At 35.0% G+C, this 15,539-nt stretch overlaps 1 long non-coding RNA gene across 1 annotated transcript; it reads left to right on the plus strand.

The window, feature by feature from the left end:
- Window positions 1-5,375: 5,375 nt before the first annotated feature.
- On the plus strand, window positions 5,376-5,725 carry LOC122291676. The gene is made up of 3 exons (XR_006236729.1): window positions 5,376-5,426; window positions 5,519-5,576; window positions 5,665-5,725. It is a non-coding gene; the product is annotated as an uncharacterized LOC122291676 (long non-coding RNA).
- Window positions 5,726-15,539: the final 9,814 nt, after the last annotated feature.

A 15,539-nucleotide genomic window follows, 5' to 3' on the forward strand; every position in this document is an offset into this window, starting at 1 on the left:
CTAACTTTTAAAAAATCAAAAGGATTCCAAACTAATTTCGCATCCTCTGAAAATAAATAGGGTGTTTAAGTGCTTGGGGTAGTTCAATATGTCTAGCTTAATATGGGTTGCCACGTGCTACTTGCCCCCTAGGGAGGCTCATAGAGTGTGAAAGCATCACTTTTTCAAAAGTTTAAATTTACGAAAAAAAATAAATTTAATTATTTATATTATATTTTTAATATTCTTCATTATGTATGGGTCAAATTCTTTTTCAATGAGTGAGTTAATCAATCCGTAGAATATTTAATTAAATAGAGTATAATATAAAGTCAGGATTTAAACTCAAAATTTTTATTTTGATACTATGTAAAATTACTACTTATTCTAAAACATCAATCTTATAAAAAGAGATAAATTTAATTATTTACATTATATTGTTAACATAAAAGTCGAACCCTTACGTAGTGACTCACAATGATGGCCAGCCCGTGGTGGCTGAACAATGAAAGGGGTGACCATTGACCACTTTTTTATTTTAGAATTTTTTAAACTTATTTATGTTATAATATATTTTTCAAATGATCTAAGTTTTATTTCAAATTTTTGGTTTCCTGTATTTTTATTTCCAATGACGAAACGATCTTTTTTATAATTAAACATAATTGTCCTTTAGTTAAAAATAGAAAAACTTTAAGAAAAATAATAAAAAGTGGGCCTTTCTACTTTTGGTGGGAGCCGGCCATGTATAAGATGGTTGTGAGAACCGGCCTTTCCACTGTCGTATATAAACTCATTTCTTGACTCTTGTAGCATGTGTTTGGTTGGCTCTTCTTCGGTTTTTTTTAATATTTTAAATAATTTCACTGAAATGACAATAGCCCTATTATCTTAATGCCCTTTCAGTCACATTTGCATATAATTATTATCATATTAATTTGGTATATAGAAATCTTTGTAATGATACGAAAATGATTAGTCAATATTAAAATTACAAATTTTTTTATTTATTATAATCTCATGCGAAAATATATACCATTCCCATTGTCTCCTAATTAATAATAAATTCAGGAGATTACGTCTTAAGTATAGGATGGTCCTTTGGAAATATACATGAATGCTTAATTTGATAGGAATAGTCCTACTATAATTAATACCTTTCATATAAACCGTTAGTGGCCGCAATAAATAGTTTTTGTGGGATTATTTGTATTATAATTTATAATCATTTAAAATTTAATGACTCTAGCTGAACTTGTAAATGGATTTTTTAGAATCATTGTATTATAATTATGAATAATTTGAAAATTGTGTATTTGATATATATTTGTAAGAAGGGAAGAAGTTTTAAAAATACAAGCGGAACTTTGTCCATCTATGATTTTGGATTTGGGCACTACATGGAAGCCGTCGAACGGCTACAGATGTAGCTGACTGACCGTTCCCCTTCAATGGCGCACCATCTCATTAATTAAGTGCACAACGACACACTCTCTCCCTCTGCTCCTTCGCTTCTCAGTAAGCACCACTGAAACTAACTCTTTCTCTTTTCCTCTATATTCCACCACGGTTAGAGGCCTCCTCTAAATGCACTGCTATATATCTTCACCCAGTTCCGCCATCGCTCGTTTATTCTCTCTATGAGCCCGTCACATAGACCTTCTTCTATGGTGTTTTATTTGTTGTTCTTGAAAGTTGGTGCCTTTTGCTTTCTATCATTTCTGAATAAGTAATATTAGGTACAATTTTCAAACAAACAAACAACATACAAGTCCTTTGTAAAAAGTGAGTCTCATTAATAAAAAATAATTTTTTTTAATTATACTTGTTTTTAGGTATCGTCTACCTTTTTTTTTTTTTTTTATAAAGGCTTGTACGAGACATGTCTATTTGAGACTTATTAATTTGAAACTTATACAATCATTTCTCTTACTGAATAGTGCATACAAGTTCATGTTAATTACCTAGATTAACCATGGGCTGGACTTTGTTTCACGTGGATTTGCTTTTAAGTTGGTTCTATTCGTAAGTTCAGTTGTGTTTCGAATCTAAATGTTTTGAATGCATATACTTTATAAGATATAAAATTATATCCACAGGTAGGGGTGTTCATCCGGGTTCCAACTCGGGAACCCGGGTACACCCAGACCGCAACCCGGATCTCAAATCCGGGCCGGAACCCGGACCGGGTTAAGCCGAGTCAGATCCGGTCCGGAACCCGGATGTATCCGGGTTTTGAAAAAACCGGATTCCGGGTTCCGGATTTTACCCGATTTTTTTTTTTTTTTTTTAGCAAATTGCATGCACAACAGAGCCATAATCTTCACCCTTCAGTGCGAACATTTTTTTTTTACTCGAATGTAAACCCATACTCTCCCCATCACCTATAAGAACATACAGATTAAAGGAGTAAATTTTAAACCCCCATTCCCAGAAAAAAAAAAAAAAAAAAAAAAAAAAAAAAAAAAAAGAAGCAGAAAAAAAGAAAAAAAGGGATCTAAAACTATCAGCTATTAGCTCAAATCAAGTAACTCAAATTAAGCCAAAAACCTGTGCTACTTGCTTACTCCTTACAAGCATAAACTACCAAAAAATACAAGAAAGAAAAGGTCAATGCCACCACTGGCCCACAAAACTTTTGAGATCTTCCATTGCTCGACCAGATAATTTGGCGTAAGAGAAGTAGAATGAATTCTAGATCAAAAGAATTCAAACAACAGTATGCATTCATGAATTCTTAAAAATATTGTACTGCCTTATAATCTTTTGGACAACAAGCATCCAAATGTGAACTCCCTACATTTTTCTAAAATGCCCAGGTGGTCTTATTTCTTAAAAGTTATTGAATATAGTTAAATTTGTGACTAACAGATAGTGTATGCTCACTCTTTTTTCTGGGTTGTCTTGCACCCAGAGCAGGGGAAGTACTAAATCCCATCTAACCTCTCAACATGAGAACATGAGCTTCTTTTTCATCAACATGCTTTTCCTTTCTTAGTACTTAATTCGAATAACAGATAAGACTTCAAGTCTCTGCAATCACATATACAGAATACATTATATCACCAACCATACCAAAAAAGGAAAAAAAAAAAAAAAACTAAAAATTACCCCTTTAAAGTCAACGCCATCACCACATTAGTGTTAATTGGCCAATGAACAAAATTTGCACACGTATTTTACTAATTTGTCCATACCCTAGCATCACACAAATACTCTACATATATATATTTTTTTTAAATGAGTGATGTTTGCAAAAGGTCAAACCCATTCCAAAAAATCTTATGTCTCCATGGCTCACTTGATTTTGCATGACCCCAATCAAAATTTCTTACAACTCAATATTAACCAACTTCAGTGGATGCATACTTGTTATAAAAGGTGACAACCAGTTAGAACTCTACACATGTCAAATGAAGAAAAGAAAGCAGCCAAGACTCGAGTGCTGAGGTGGAGGGCTGCAGTTTTCAGTTATAGTTGTAACCTCTATAAGATAGATCTCTGTGATTCATTTTATAGTGTAATATTGAAGTAAGAGAGAAATACAGGAGAGCACGAGTGGAAAGAACTCAAGAGAGGGAGATACTTTCTCATTGGGAGAGGAAGTGATCTGTGAGTGTTTTTAGTCTTGTAACACAAACTGTATTGTTCAACTTCATCAATAAACAAAGAAGGCTTCTAGTTGTTCCTGTCGTAGATGTAGATTATTAGGATTGAACCACGTAAATATTTTGTGTTCTTTATGATTTTCTTTACTGCTTGTGTATGATTTGTGAGTTTCTTGGCAAGTATTGGTAGAACAATTATGTTCTGTCATCAATACAGATTGGATAGAATTGTAACAATACTCAACCATATTCAACTCATTAACTAAAGCCAGAATCAAATTAGACACTATGAATCTGCTATGAGAAATCAAATGCCTATTTTCCTATCAGTGGAAAAGATTTTTTTGAAAGAAATAATGGCCGGAAACCTGTTGCTGAGTTAAATTAATACCGACTGGAGTTCTGGTATTTGACCTTTGTTCTATATATAGCAGTCGAACTCGTATTATTTATCCTATCATCCCAGAACTCTTTGACACAGATTATGGTTCTAGTTATTCTTCTTCTTCCTTTTTTATTTTTTAAACAATTTTTTTTTTCGCAGAAAGACGTTTACGCAGGTGGTGAAGAGGAAATCAACTGAGAATTACAAAGGAATTCCATACATAACAAACGGACCAGCCCAGAAAATCCACTGCACGCCCAAATCATCACATACCCACTCAAAGTCACCAAAGAGAGAACAAAAAAACAGAGAAAAAAAAACATACCTACCGATGAAGAAAACGACAGAGCACCCAACACTTGTGCATCCTCAGACAGAAAGCGAAGGATTTCCCCCTTTGTTAGATCTCACCGATAGCTACCAGCGTCCACTAGTTTGGGACCCTTTGCAAATCTGGAAAAAGAAAAAAGAAAAAATGCTGGAGTGATGGTGAAGAACCCCAAAATATCACTACATTGGAGATCTTTTTTTTTTTCTGGTTCAAAGAGTTTCTTACCTTTTTCTTTTCTTCGATCGGCAGTGAGGGAGGAAAGGGAGGCCATCTTGATTCCTGTCTTCGATCGGCAGTGAGGGAGGAAAGGGAGGCCATCTTGATTCTTGTCTTCGATCGGCGGAGGCTAGGGTTTCTTCGGATGAGAGAGAGAGAGAGAGAGAGAGAGAGAGAGAGAGAGAGAGAGAGAGAGATGTACACGGAAATGAGAAAGGGTTCGGCTGGGAGACGGGTAGGTTCACTTCTCATTTTGTACAAACCGGTACCCGGTGTCTTAAAACATAAACCGCATTTTATACCGGATCCGGACCGCATATACCCGGTTTTTCAGAATACGGGTTTCAGTCCGGATTTAATCCGGGCCGAAACTCGTAACCGGATATCCGGTTATCCGGGTTCCGGACTGGGCCGGGTAAAACCCGGCCCATATGAACACCCCTATTGGTACTAACAAAACTCAAAGCGGTGAAGCTAGTGCATCAATGGGGAGTAGTAATACAGTTACAGACTATGATCCCTTGGATTTTTTGAGGGAGTTCCATAAAGAGCATACAGCATCCTTGATGGATTGTAAGTCGAAGTTAGAGCGGTATTTGTTGGAGAACATTGAGATTCCTACGGGGAGTTTCGATATTTTAATTTGGTGGAAAGTCAACTCCACCAAATATCCAGTTCTTGCTCTAATGGCAAGAGATATCTTGGTCATTCCTATCACCACCGTTGCATCTAAGTCAGCATTTAGCACAGGAGGGCGTGTCCTGGATCCGTTTAGGAGCTCTTTGGCTCCTAGAACTGTAGAAGCTCTCGTGTGCTCGCAAAATTGGTTGAAATCTACTCCCATATGCTTGAGTCAAAAGTATAATAGAAGCCATTGATGATGCAGAGAGCTATAAGCTAGACTCAGGTAATGTATTTAGAGATTTTTTTAAATTGTTATATAAGTTGATTTTAACATTTTGTAATAATAATTTCCTATACTTTAACATCTTAATGCAGAATTAGCCAATTCTATGGCTAGCATACTTCGTGAAGAGGATTGACAATCTTGTTTCTGGTATCTTATTTCAATTTTACTTTCTTTATTTTTATAAATTTATATGGTATCTTATTTCTTTACTAATTTTGTTTTTTTTTTTTTTCAGGCACAAGTTGAAAAATGACATTTTTTGGACCTTTGGTTATGTATTTTTAATTTTACGTTGTAATTTTGGACCTTTGGTTATGTATTTTTAATTTTAGGTTGTAATTTTGGTTATGTATTTTTAATTTTAGGTTGTAATTTTGGTTATGTAATTTTAATGTATGTATTTAGTTTTAATTTAGTTTTTAATTTTGGTTGCACATTTGAATTTAGTTTTATTTTTTATAGTGATAGATTTTGAATTTAGTTTTATTTTCTAATGTGATGATTTTGGTTAAATAAATTAGAAATCTCAAATTATATTTTTTAAAAAAATTGATATAGAACCCCAAATCCGATTAGAGTTACAAATTGTAAAATTGAAATGTTAATTGGGTAAAAAAAAAGCCCAATAAAAAAGCCCAACTCCGACTCCGCTCCGACTCCGACTCCGACTCCGACAAGTCGGAGTCGAAGTTGGAGCGGAGTGGGGTGTAAGTGGAGTCGGAGTCAGAGGTCGGATTCGGCCTCCGACAAAGTCGGAGTCGGAGTCGGAGGAGGCCAAATCCGACTCTGGTTGAATCGGTGCTCAGCCCTAAGAGAAGCTAAAAAAGGTGTTGGAGGTCATGGAAGTCTAGCATAAAGAAAACGACGAGTTGCAGCGAAAGAATGCTGGGTCTAACGATACCACTGTACTAGCTCACAATGAGCAAGGTGAGGGGGAGGCACCGTGCAATACAGAGTCAAACTTAGGGTGAACAAAGAAGAAAAAAATGCATGACGAATTGAAAGAACTGACAGGAAAGTATGAGGAGATGGCGAAGAGGATGAGGGATCTTTCTCGGTGGAATGCTTGCTAAACCAAATAAATTTGTCATATAGCGAACGAATTATGGCCATGTCACTCCCGCCAAAGTTCAAGGTACCTTAGATAAATATGTATGATGGGTCCGTTCCAAAGATTCAATAGATTATATGGAGAACTTCAAGGCCTACATCACACTCCACAGTTCTCCAGGTGAGATTGTGTGTCAGGCCTTCCCTTTGGCCCTAGAGGGGACAACGAGAGCATGGCTCAAGACCCTCAAGCCAAGGTTAAGAGACAGTTTTGAAAAATTAGCTAAACAGTTACTAACCCAATTTATGTCCAGCAGAAGGATCAGCATACCTTTTAACAGTTAAGTAGAGAGAAGATGAGAATCTGAAGACATACTTCACCCGTTTTAATAAAGAGAGATTGACAACCGAAGATCAAGACGAGAAGATCACTCTGGCCGCCCTCCTGGGTGGAATCTGGCTGCGCAACCCTTTTATGACTGAGCTAGCCAAGAGGACCTCGTCTACTCTGAGGGAGTTCACGGATAGGGCAGATGACTTCGTGAATGCTGAAGATACACTATACACCCTTGCAAACCCGAGAAGAGAGAAGCAGAGGGCAGAACGTAAAACCAACCAGTGTGACAAAAAACTTACATCGAGTCATCAGGACAGAAGACAAGAAAGGCAACCAGAGCATAACAACAGATTGCTGAACAATAATCTAAATGTGCAAGAAAGGGAGAAGCCAGGAAGAGAGTATCGCCAATCTAGAGCAGGCCATCGTTGTTGCAAATATCATCAGACGAGTTCGCATGGGATAGAAGACTGCACGACCATCAAAAAAAGGGTCACTGAATTGGCGAGCATGAGAGAGTTAGAGCGAATGCTCACAGAACGCTCAAAGCCTAAGCGACGGTATGAACAAGAATATAGCCAGCAAAGAGAGGACAGCCCAGATAGGTAGCAAGATACTCGTGGCAACAACAGAGATGGAGCGCCCTCAAATGATGATAGGGACAGGGCGCCCCGAGGTGAAATCAGATGAAATTTCTTGATCAACGGCGGGACAAGAGAAACATATGGCGAGCAGGCTTCTCGCCCTAGGAATGCAGAGCAGTTGGAGAAACCTTACCCATGATAACAAAATTTTTATTTTCTATATGATTTATTGTTTTATTGCTAAGACTCTTTTTGCATATTTCTAGAACATCTGGTAAATATTAAATTTATTGATTCTATTGATGGGCTAAATAAAGTGCCCCTTACAGATCAGTCTCACTTTACCCATAAATGCGGATGGTGGTCATGGCTTCATGAAATTGCAAAAGGGGAAAGGTCAGGGACCGCCCGGCCATTAAACACAAATGATGAGTTATCACACTCGCAGTGCCATGTAAAAAATGGTGTGGAGGTCAGTAGACCATGCTACTCTTAAACACCAATAACGAGCTATTAGGCTCACAGTGCTATGCAAAAAGGGAAAGGTAAGGGACCGCCTGACTATTAGACACCAATGATGAGCAATCAGTGTCGCGGTGCCATGTAAAAAGGGAAAGGTCAGGGACTGCCTGACTATTAGACACCAATGACGAGCAATCAGCCTCATGGTGCCATGCAAAAAGGGAAAGGTTAGGGACCGCTCGACTATTAGACACCAATGACGAGCAATAAGCCTTGCGGTGCCATACAAAAAGGGAAAGGTCAGGGACTACCCAGCTATTAGACACCAAGGATGAGCAATCAGCCTCGTGGTGCCATGCAAAATGGGAAAGGTCAGGGATCGCCTGACCATTAAACACCGATGGTGAGTTATCACACTTGCGATGCCATGTAAAAAATGGCGCAGATGTCAGTAGACCACGCTACCCTTAAACACCAATGATGAACGATCAGGCTCGTGGTGCCATGTAAAAAAGAAGCTCATCAGCGCCCAAGCAAGTCTTCTCGCCAAGAAGCCCCTCGCCACCTGAAGGAAGTCTTCCCGCCATGAAGCTCACCATTGTCAAAGCAAGGCTTAGGTATTTAAAAATCAACTTTGTAATTTTTATTACACTAGCCTATTTTGTTTTTAGAATATAAACACCTCTAGGCGAGTAACTATACAAACGCCTTTAGGCAAGCAACTATGCAAATGCCTCTAGGCAAACAACCATACAAACACCTATATGCGACCAAGAGGATAAGCACCTCTAGGTGAGCAACACGACCAACAACTCTGGGTAAGCAAGTATTTAGCAGCCTCAGCTGTATGAAAATACTGTTACAAAAGCACTTAAGGATGAATAATTTCTCCCAGCAAAAATCATTCAGAAGAAAACAACCTCAATTGGGAATAATGGAAAGCAGCAAGCAAGATTGCTCTAACAAAACTCCTCGCCATGCTGGTGATCAAGTCTTCTCAGCACCCTTCTTAAGATTGGCAAGGCCAGCAACTGTTTCTATAGCGACCAACCTAGCCATGATGGTGATTAGCTAACCTCGCCACACTCATGATGGCAATTAGAGTTTCCTCGCCACATGCCATAATGGTGACCAATGCTTTGTGCGGCAAAACCCCACGCCAACCAAGGCCTTCCACCATGGCAACTGTAATTTTGCCACAAGTCTCTGCACCAACAATTAATGGGATAGAAAGAAACGTGGTATATTTAATTTTTCACGTGATGATTACGAAGAAAATTAGAGGAGTAACTAGAGGGAATATTTGAATCCTCACAATTTTACTTAAGAGATAAAGGTAAGAAGGGACTCAGACTCCTAAAAAGAAGAAAATCAGATTTCTTATAAGAGATAGATCACTTAGACTTCTAAAAGAAAAATACTTCATAAGATAAATTGAGTTCTATCATTTCAAAAAAATAATTTCTATAAATAACATACAAAAAGTAACAAACAGGAGATTTGAACTGAACTTGATTTATTTTATCTTTTATATATTCTTATACCCATATTATATTTTTAACTTCGACGTCAAAATTTTTTTCAGAATAATCAATACTACCTCTTTATTCATTATAAATTGTGGTTGACGGTAAAGCACGTCGTTGACAAGTATAGTTTTAACTTTGTCAGACCGGATTCAATAGGTTTTGAGTTGGTTCCATATCTTTTTTTATATATATAAAAAAAAGATGCAGCTGTCGTCGAGTCGTAGACGTATTCATTGGGGGGCCTGCAGGCTTTACACGTACGTGAAATTTCTGGGTAAAAATTCTAGCAGTCCTGAGTAACGTTCAGTACTGCAGTTTCTTATTTTACTAATATTCATATTCAAATTAAGAACAAAATAAAAAGGACTCAATAATTGAGGAGAAAGAGCTGCAGCGAGCTATAATTGCTATAGCCAGTAGTGACCATGTGAACCTGTAAAATGAACACGTACGTACTCATGCAAAAACTTCTGGCAATAAAGTAGGTTGCAGCAGAAACGAAAGCTTAGCTCCAAATACAATGACAGTGATCCCTATATATCTTGATTCACGTGCAAATAATTATATGCTATTTTGTGCAAGAACGTCTAACTTTTAGCAGTGTATTGGATATGTTAATAAACCGGTAAAGATTTTTCTAAGGAAAATTTCATGTGTAGTTATTTTTATAGATTTTTTTATATATTCTAGTAATATAATTAATTGTGTATTAAAAAAAATTAATCCAACTAATTATATCAGTGAAGTGCACAAAAAATACATAAAAATGACTATACGTAACATTACTATTTTTTTAAAAATCCATTAGTGTTAATGGAGCCGGGTACCCAGAAGTTGGGGCTTTCATATGCATGCATGCATGCATGCAGTACTCCCAGATTGATTATTTATTTATTTATTTTCACATCCAACGTGAAAGTACTTAAGCTGTTCTTTCAACACGTACTAGCCCAGTAGAAAGAAAAAGAACAAGCTACAATAATTTGTACGAGATGCTTCATCTATTTCTCTGCTGTCATGCTTAGCTGAACTCGCATATAAACGATATGTCTGACAGCATGGTCCACCAATCAACCTCATGTGCCATCTGTCCCTTTACTCTGTCTAGAACTATGGACAGGATAGGGCCTTCGTCATCTGATGAGCAAATTATCTGGGTTTTTTCAGTTCTTCAAGATTTTAATCTTATCTTCACGACTTTATGCAGTTTGTGGGAATCTTTATGAGATTCGCGACAGGAAATGTATATACATTAGCCTCGACAACATTTTCCCATCCATGAGACTGTATTTGATCTTATGATCTGAGCTGCATGCTTTTCTAACGTAACTACGTACTCAGATCTGATCATAAGGCTATAGCTCAATTATTTGATAAAAATCCAAATGCCTGCCTTGAATTGGTGTCTTGTGGGACGTTCCCCGGCCCCGTCTGATCTTCTTTTCAGGTTATGCTGGAAGTTTGGCTAACAATTAACAGATTTGCATTATTAGCTTTATTTTGATTAGAATATAGCAAGCATTAGCATCACCATAAATCGTCATATTAGATATCGCATCTAAGATAAAATGAATTTTATTAGTAGCTAATTAATGATAAATAAATAATTAATAAATTAAATAAGAATAAATTAGCTTAATTATGAAACATGATGCCACATATATTCATTTATAATTAATGAAGTTTGATAACTTAAATTTTAATCAGCCAAGAAAGCATTATGGCAGCTCGACCCATGTGCAACATGCACCCACTTCTCAATAATAATATCCAAAACCTTGGAAGGATGTAATCGTATATACCAATGTCTTTGTACTCTGCAGGTCGTTGTCACTTATCATCCCACCACAAGAACAAGATAGCAGAGAAAGATTCTTTATATTCTAGTCCATGTAAACTGATGTTTTCCAGCATTTTGGATTACGTAAGAGAGTTAAAATTCCAAACATGACCTTCCAATATGCCAAAAGTCGAAGCCGAGTTGACGTTTAAATCCGAAGCCGTTCAGGTAAAAGAAAGCTTTTGGGGGTTGCCTGGTAATATCAGCAAGTTGGAATTAGCTAAATAAGAAAAGGATCCTAATTTTGGTTTTTGGCAGTTTCTTCCCCTTATAGTTTTGTTTTTGATCCATCGATCGAGTTGATCAAAATTAGAACATGAAATTAAAGTAAAATATTAAGCTTGACTTATCAATTAACAAAATGTCAATTACAGATTAAAAAGATGAAGTGCATGTTTGAGATTGTGGTAGTAAATATAGTTTATAATTTTAGAACTTATAGCTTATAACTTAAGTAATAAATTCTACTATTAAAAAATTATTTACTGTTTGATAACCATATGTTTAAAATACTTTCAAATATGTTACGTTTATTTAGAAAAAAAATTAAAAAAATATTTTTTGAGGTAGAAATAACGATTATTTGAATTTTTAAAAATTATGATCATATCTTTAAAAGTTTAAAAGTTGTAATTATCTTAAAGTTATATGGATATTTTCATCTATTGACAATTTTTTTAAAATTTGAATTATATTCTCCATTATACAGAAAAACACGTTTGAGAAAATATTATTTTTTAACTTATTTAAAATTGAAAGTATTTTAATATGTAACATCTAAACAATCTAATTTTTTTATTAAAAAACTTTTTAAAATATTTAAACACTTTTTAAAATTTCTATCATAACTCCAAATATGCCCTAAAACCCTCGTCATCTCATCTCATGCACAAGAGGCTCTAAAAGTCACAGATGTTTAATGGGGAAAAAAAATGCAGAATTTTTGGCTACATTTTCCCCTTAATTTGTGGCTCTGTTTGTTTCTATATGCAGAAAGTCACATAAGTTTAAAAAATGCAGACGTCCATTACGTACATTAGTACTCTCTCTCTCTCTCTCTCTCTCTCTCTCTCTCTCTCTCTCTCTCTCTCTCTCTCTCTCTCTCTCTCTCTCTCTCCCCCTTTCACTTACAAGCAAAAACACTACTCTGCGGTCCGGATTGTCCCGCTAAATGTATCACTCAGTATTTTTTTTGTTTTAACTTTCTTTTAAATATTTAAAAGATATGAAAAATAAAAAAAAAAAAATTAAATTTGACCTTTATCGTTTACAATTATTGCTGGATGACATGGTAGTACGACCCTTTTTCAAATAAGTGCATCATAAATGAACCTTACGTACGACGTTGATTATTGTCCTCTTTTCTTCAGATAATTAGTAGACCATCATGAATGAACTGCATGCATGCATGCGTTAATCGCCAGAAGTTTTGTGAACAGTTTTAAAGAGATCAGATGTAATATTAATAAAGCAGTGATGAAATTAATTAATAATACTGGAATATATATATTAAACTTAAAAATAAACAAAAAATAGATCACGATTGCAAGAACACTTGAGACTTCAAAGTAAAAAAGGCTTAGAAAATGATCAGAAAAAAAAGGCTTAGAAAAAAAAAAAAAAGAGAAACTTTTAAGGTAATTAGTACAGTTAGATATGAAGTTAATTTTGTAAAATTATTGAGGGTCCCAAAAGCTTAAACTAATAAAAAGATACAAATTTTATTATTTATTTTATATCTTAACACTCAATCTCAATGGATGACTGAACACGTAGAATATTTAATTAAATTAGGTAAAGTATAGAGTTAATGTTTGATTTGAACTCAGGATCTCTATTTTGATATCATATAACATCATTATTTATCTCAAAAAATTAAATTAATAGAAAAATATAGATCTTATTATTTAGTTTATGTCTTAACAAATTTAAACGTGAAGTTTTATAAGAAGATGATATGTGTTACGTGCATGGTAGAAGCCATCATGAATTAATACCCCTTCAGCGTTTCATGTTTTTTACCGGACGAATTATAAACACATGCACCGGTTAATTCTATGAAAAAATTGCAATAATATTGTGGTGAATAAGATAAAAATTTGCGTTCATCCGTACGAAAATTCTGTGAATCAACCTCATGTGGCTGTATCACGAAAATATGCGCAACTGATGTTGAAACGAAACCCATGCCTTGACTGTCAATTAAGAATATATATATATATATATATATGTCAAGAGTAGTTCGTGAACTTAGACCAAATTTGCGGATAGATGAACTCTTGCATGGCATGCGAATGGCCGGCCGGGGACCAAAATGATCACGAGGAGGGTAAGATATATGTATTGTTTTCTGGTCGCATGATTTATTCACATCAATAAATATAATTGTATGTTAATAGGTTATAATAACTATGACTCTGGACCATGCATGCAAACGTGAACGTGACATAAGGCTTAGGGTCGTATGGAAATTGAAAGGCTGGGTCTACCACACCCACAGGCTAGCTACAGCTGAGAGCTTCCGCTAATCAAGTTAAAATATATTTTTTTATATCATTTTTTAACACTTTTTAAATATTTTTAAAAAAAGAAAAAATTTTACAATATTATTAAAAAATATTTTTTTAATCATTAAGTAAAAAAATTAAAAAAAAAAATTATAGCAGTAGCTCGAAGAGATCTCTAGCTTTTTTTCAAATTGAAAAGACCCACATATGTACATAATATATAATTCACCATGACGTGATTCCAAGACCATGAAGGCCGGTGGTACTGTAGAGCTTCCTTAAAAAATGTTGGACCCCAAAAACAAAAGAAACATATATATAATAATAAGAAATGGGACAGCATGTATTATTTTAAAACACAATGCATAATTAACTTGATATATTTTTTAATAATTTATCTTGAAAGAGTCATGAGAATCTAGGGGATAAAACCAATAAGCAATCATTTATATCCCCACTTTAAGAACCATCCAAGTGATATATCTTCAAAGAATTTGTCTGCAAATTGATTTCATTGAACAGTTTTAGTTTGTACCGAGTTTAATAATGCATTCCTTTAAAAAAATTAAAATATTATTGAACTATTATTTTTATGAGAAAAGATATTTGAAGATCTAGGTTTTTTAAATTGCATAAGTCTCGCACGATTTTTTTTGTAACAAAAAAGGATAATGTTGAGATCTACGCACTACAAAAAAAATAATCATTTTTGAATGATTATATGCGACGATAATGATTATTTACGGTTAAAATAAACTCATTTTAACATAAAGTAGTTATTTTTTCTAAAAATAACTAGTCACAACTGAATAATTTTCTTATAATGACATAAAAACTCTATTTTTTTAAAGAAATTATACGATAATTACACATTTCAAGACTGTATTGCCACCAAAATCAAATGGAATTTAGTGGCGGCTGTGCATTACCTAATTAATTGATTGTTTTGATTCTAATGAATCTTCTTAGCTTTGATCATCAGCATCTTTTGATTCTAAAAAAGTCATGTTGAACGGTCATTGGCATTAATGGAAGATGCTTAGCAAACCAAATAATTGCATTCAGAACTACCAAAATTAGATGGTTCATATATATTCTACCATTTTTTTTTAATATAAGAAATCAAACAAAATAATTGCATTGAGAGAAAGTTTAACCTCTTGGCCACCAAATTCTGATGGTTCATATCTATCTTACCATTTATTTTTTGGTAGAAAAAAATGGATCCCATGATTTTGATCAATTTAAATAATAGCCAAATAATGTTAATTACCAATCACATTATCTCTTATAAAAGAATAAAAGACTCTTAAATTCTTCACATATGCATTGTTTTATCACCACGTACTTGCATAGGCCAAAACTGGTCATTCAAAGCCACGTCAGAAACTTGACCAAGTCTTAGGCCCCACTATTCTAGTAACTGACACGTGGGCGGTTGAAAAAATTGTGTGGAAAACTATTTCTCTAATAAGACTTATGACTCTTTTTACGGTCTTACTTAAACTAAAGAAAAGACCACTGCTGACTCAGCACTAAGACTTCCCGAATCCCAAACGGATAAACCCCACCTTAGAAACTGGAGCTTTGGAACTACCAATATAAATCTCTTTTTCCTGTTTTTTTCAACGAAAAAAAAAAAAAAAACCGCAATGAACAGTAATATACTTGATAACACGTGGCGAAGACGGGGACAACATGGGCAGCGGGACCAGAAAGGAAACATGATTGAACGGTGTCGTTGAGGTCCATTAGCTCGGACTCGGAGCTCCCGCGCTATAAATAGACGTGGCCGAGATGG

The sequence above is a fragment of the Carya illinoinensis genome, chromosome 13 (assembly GCF_018687715.1).
Source record: "Carya illinoinensis cultivar Pawnee chromosome 13, C.illinoinensisPawnee_v1, whole genome shotgun sequence".
Classification (NCBI taxonomy): domain Eukaryota; kingdom Viridiplantae; phylum Streptophyta; class Magnoliopsida; order Fagales; family Juglandaceae; genus Carya; species Carya illinoinensis.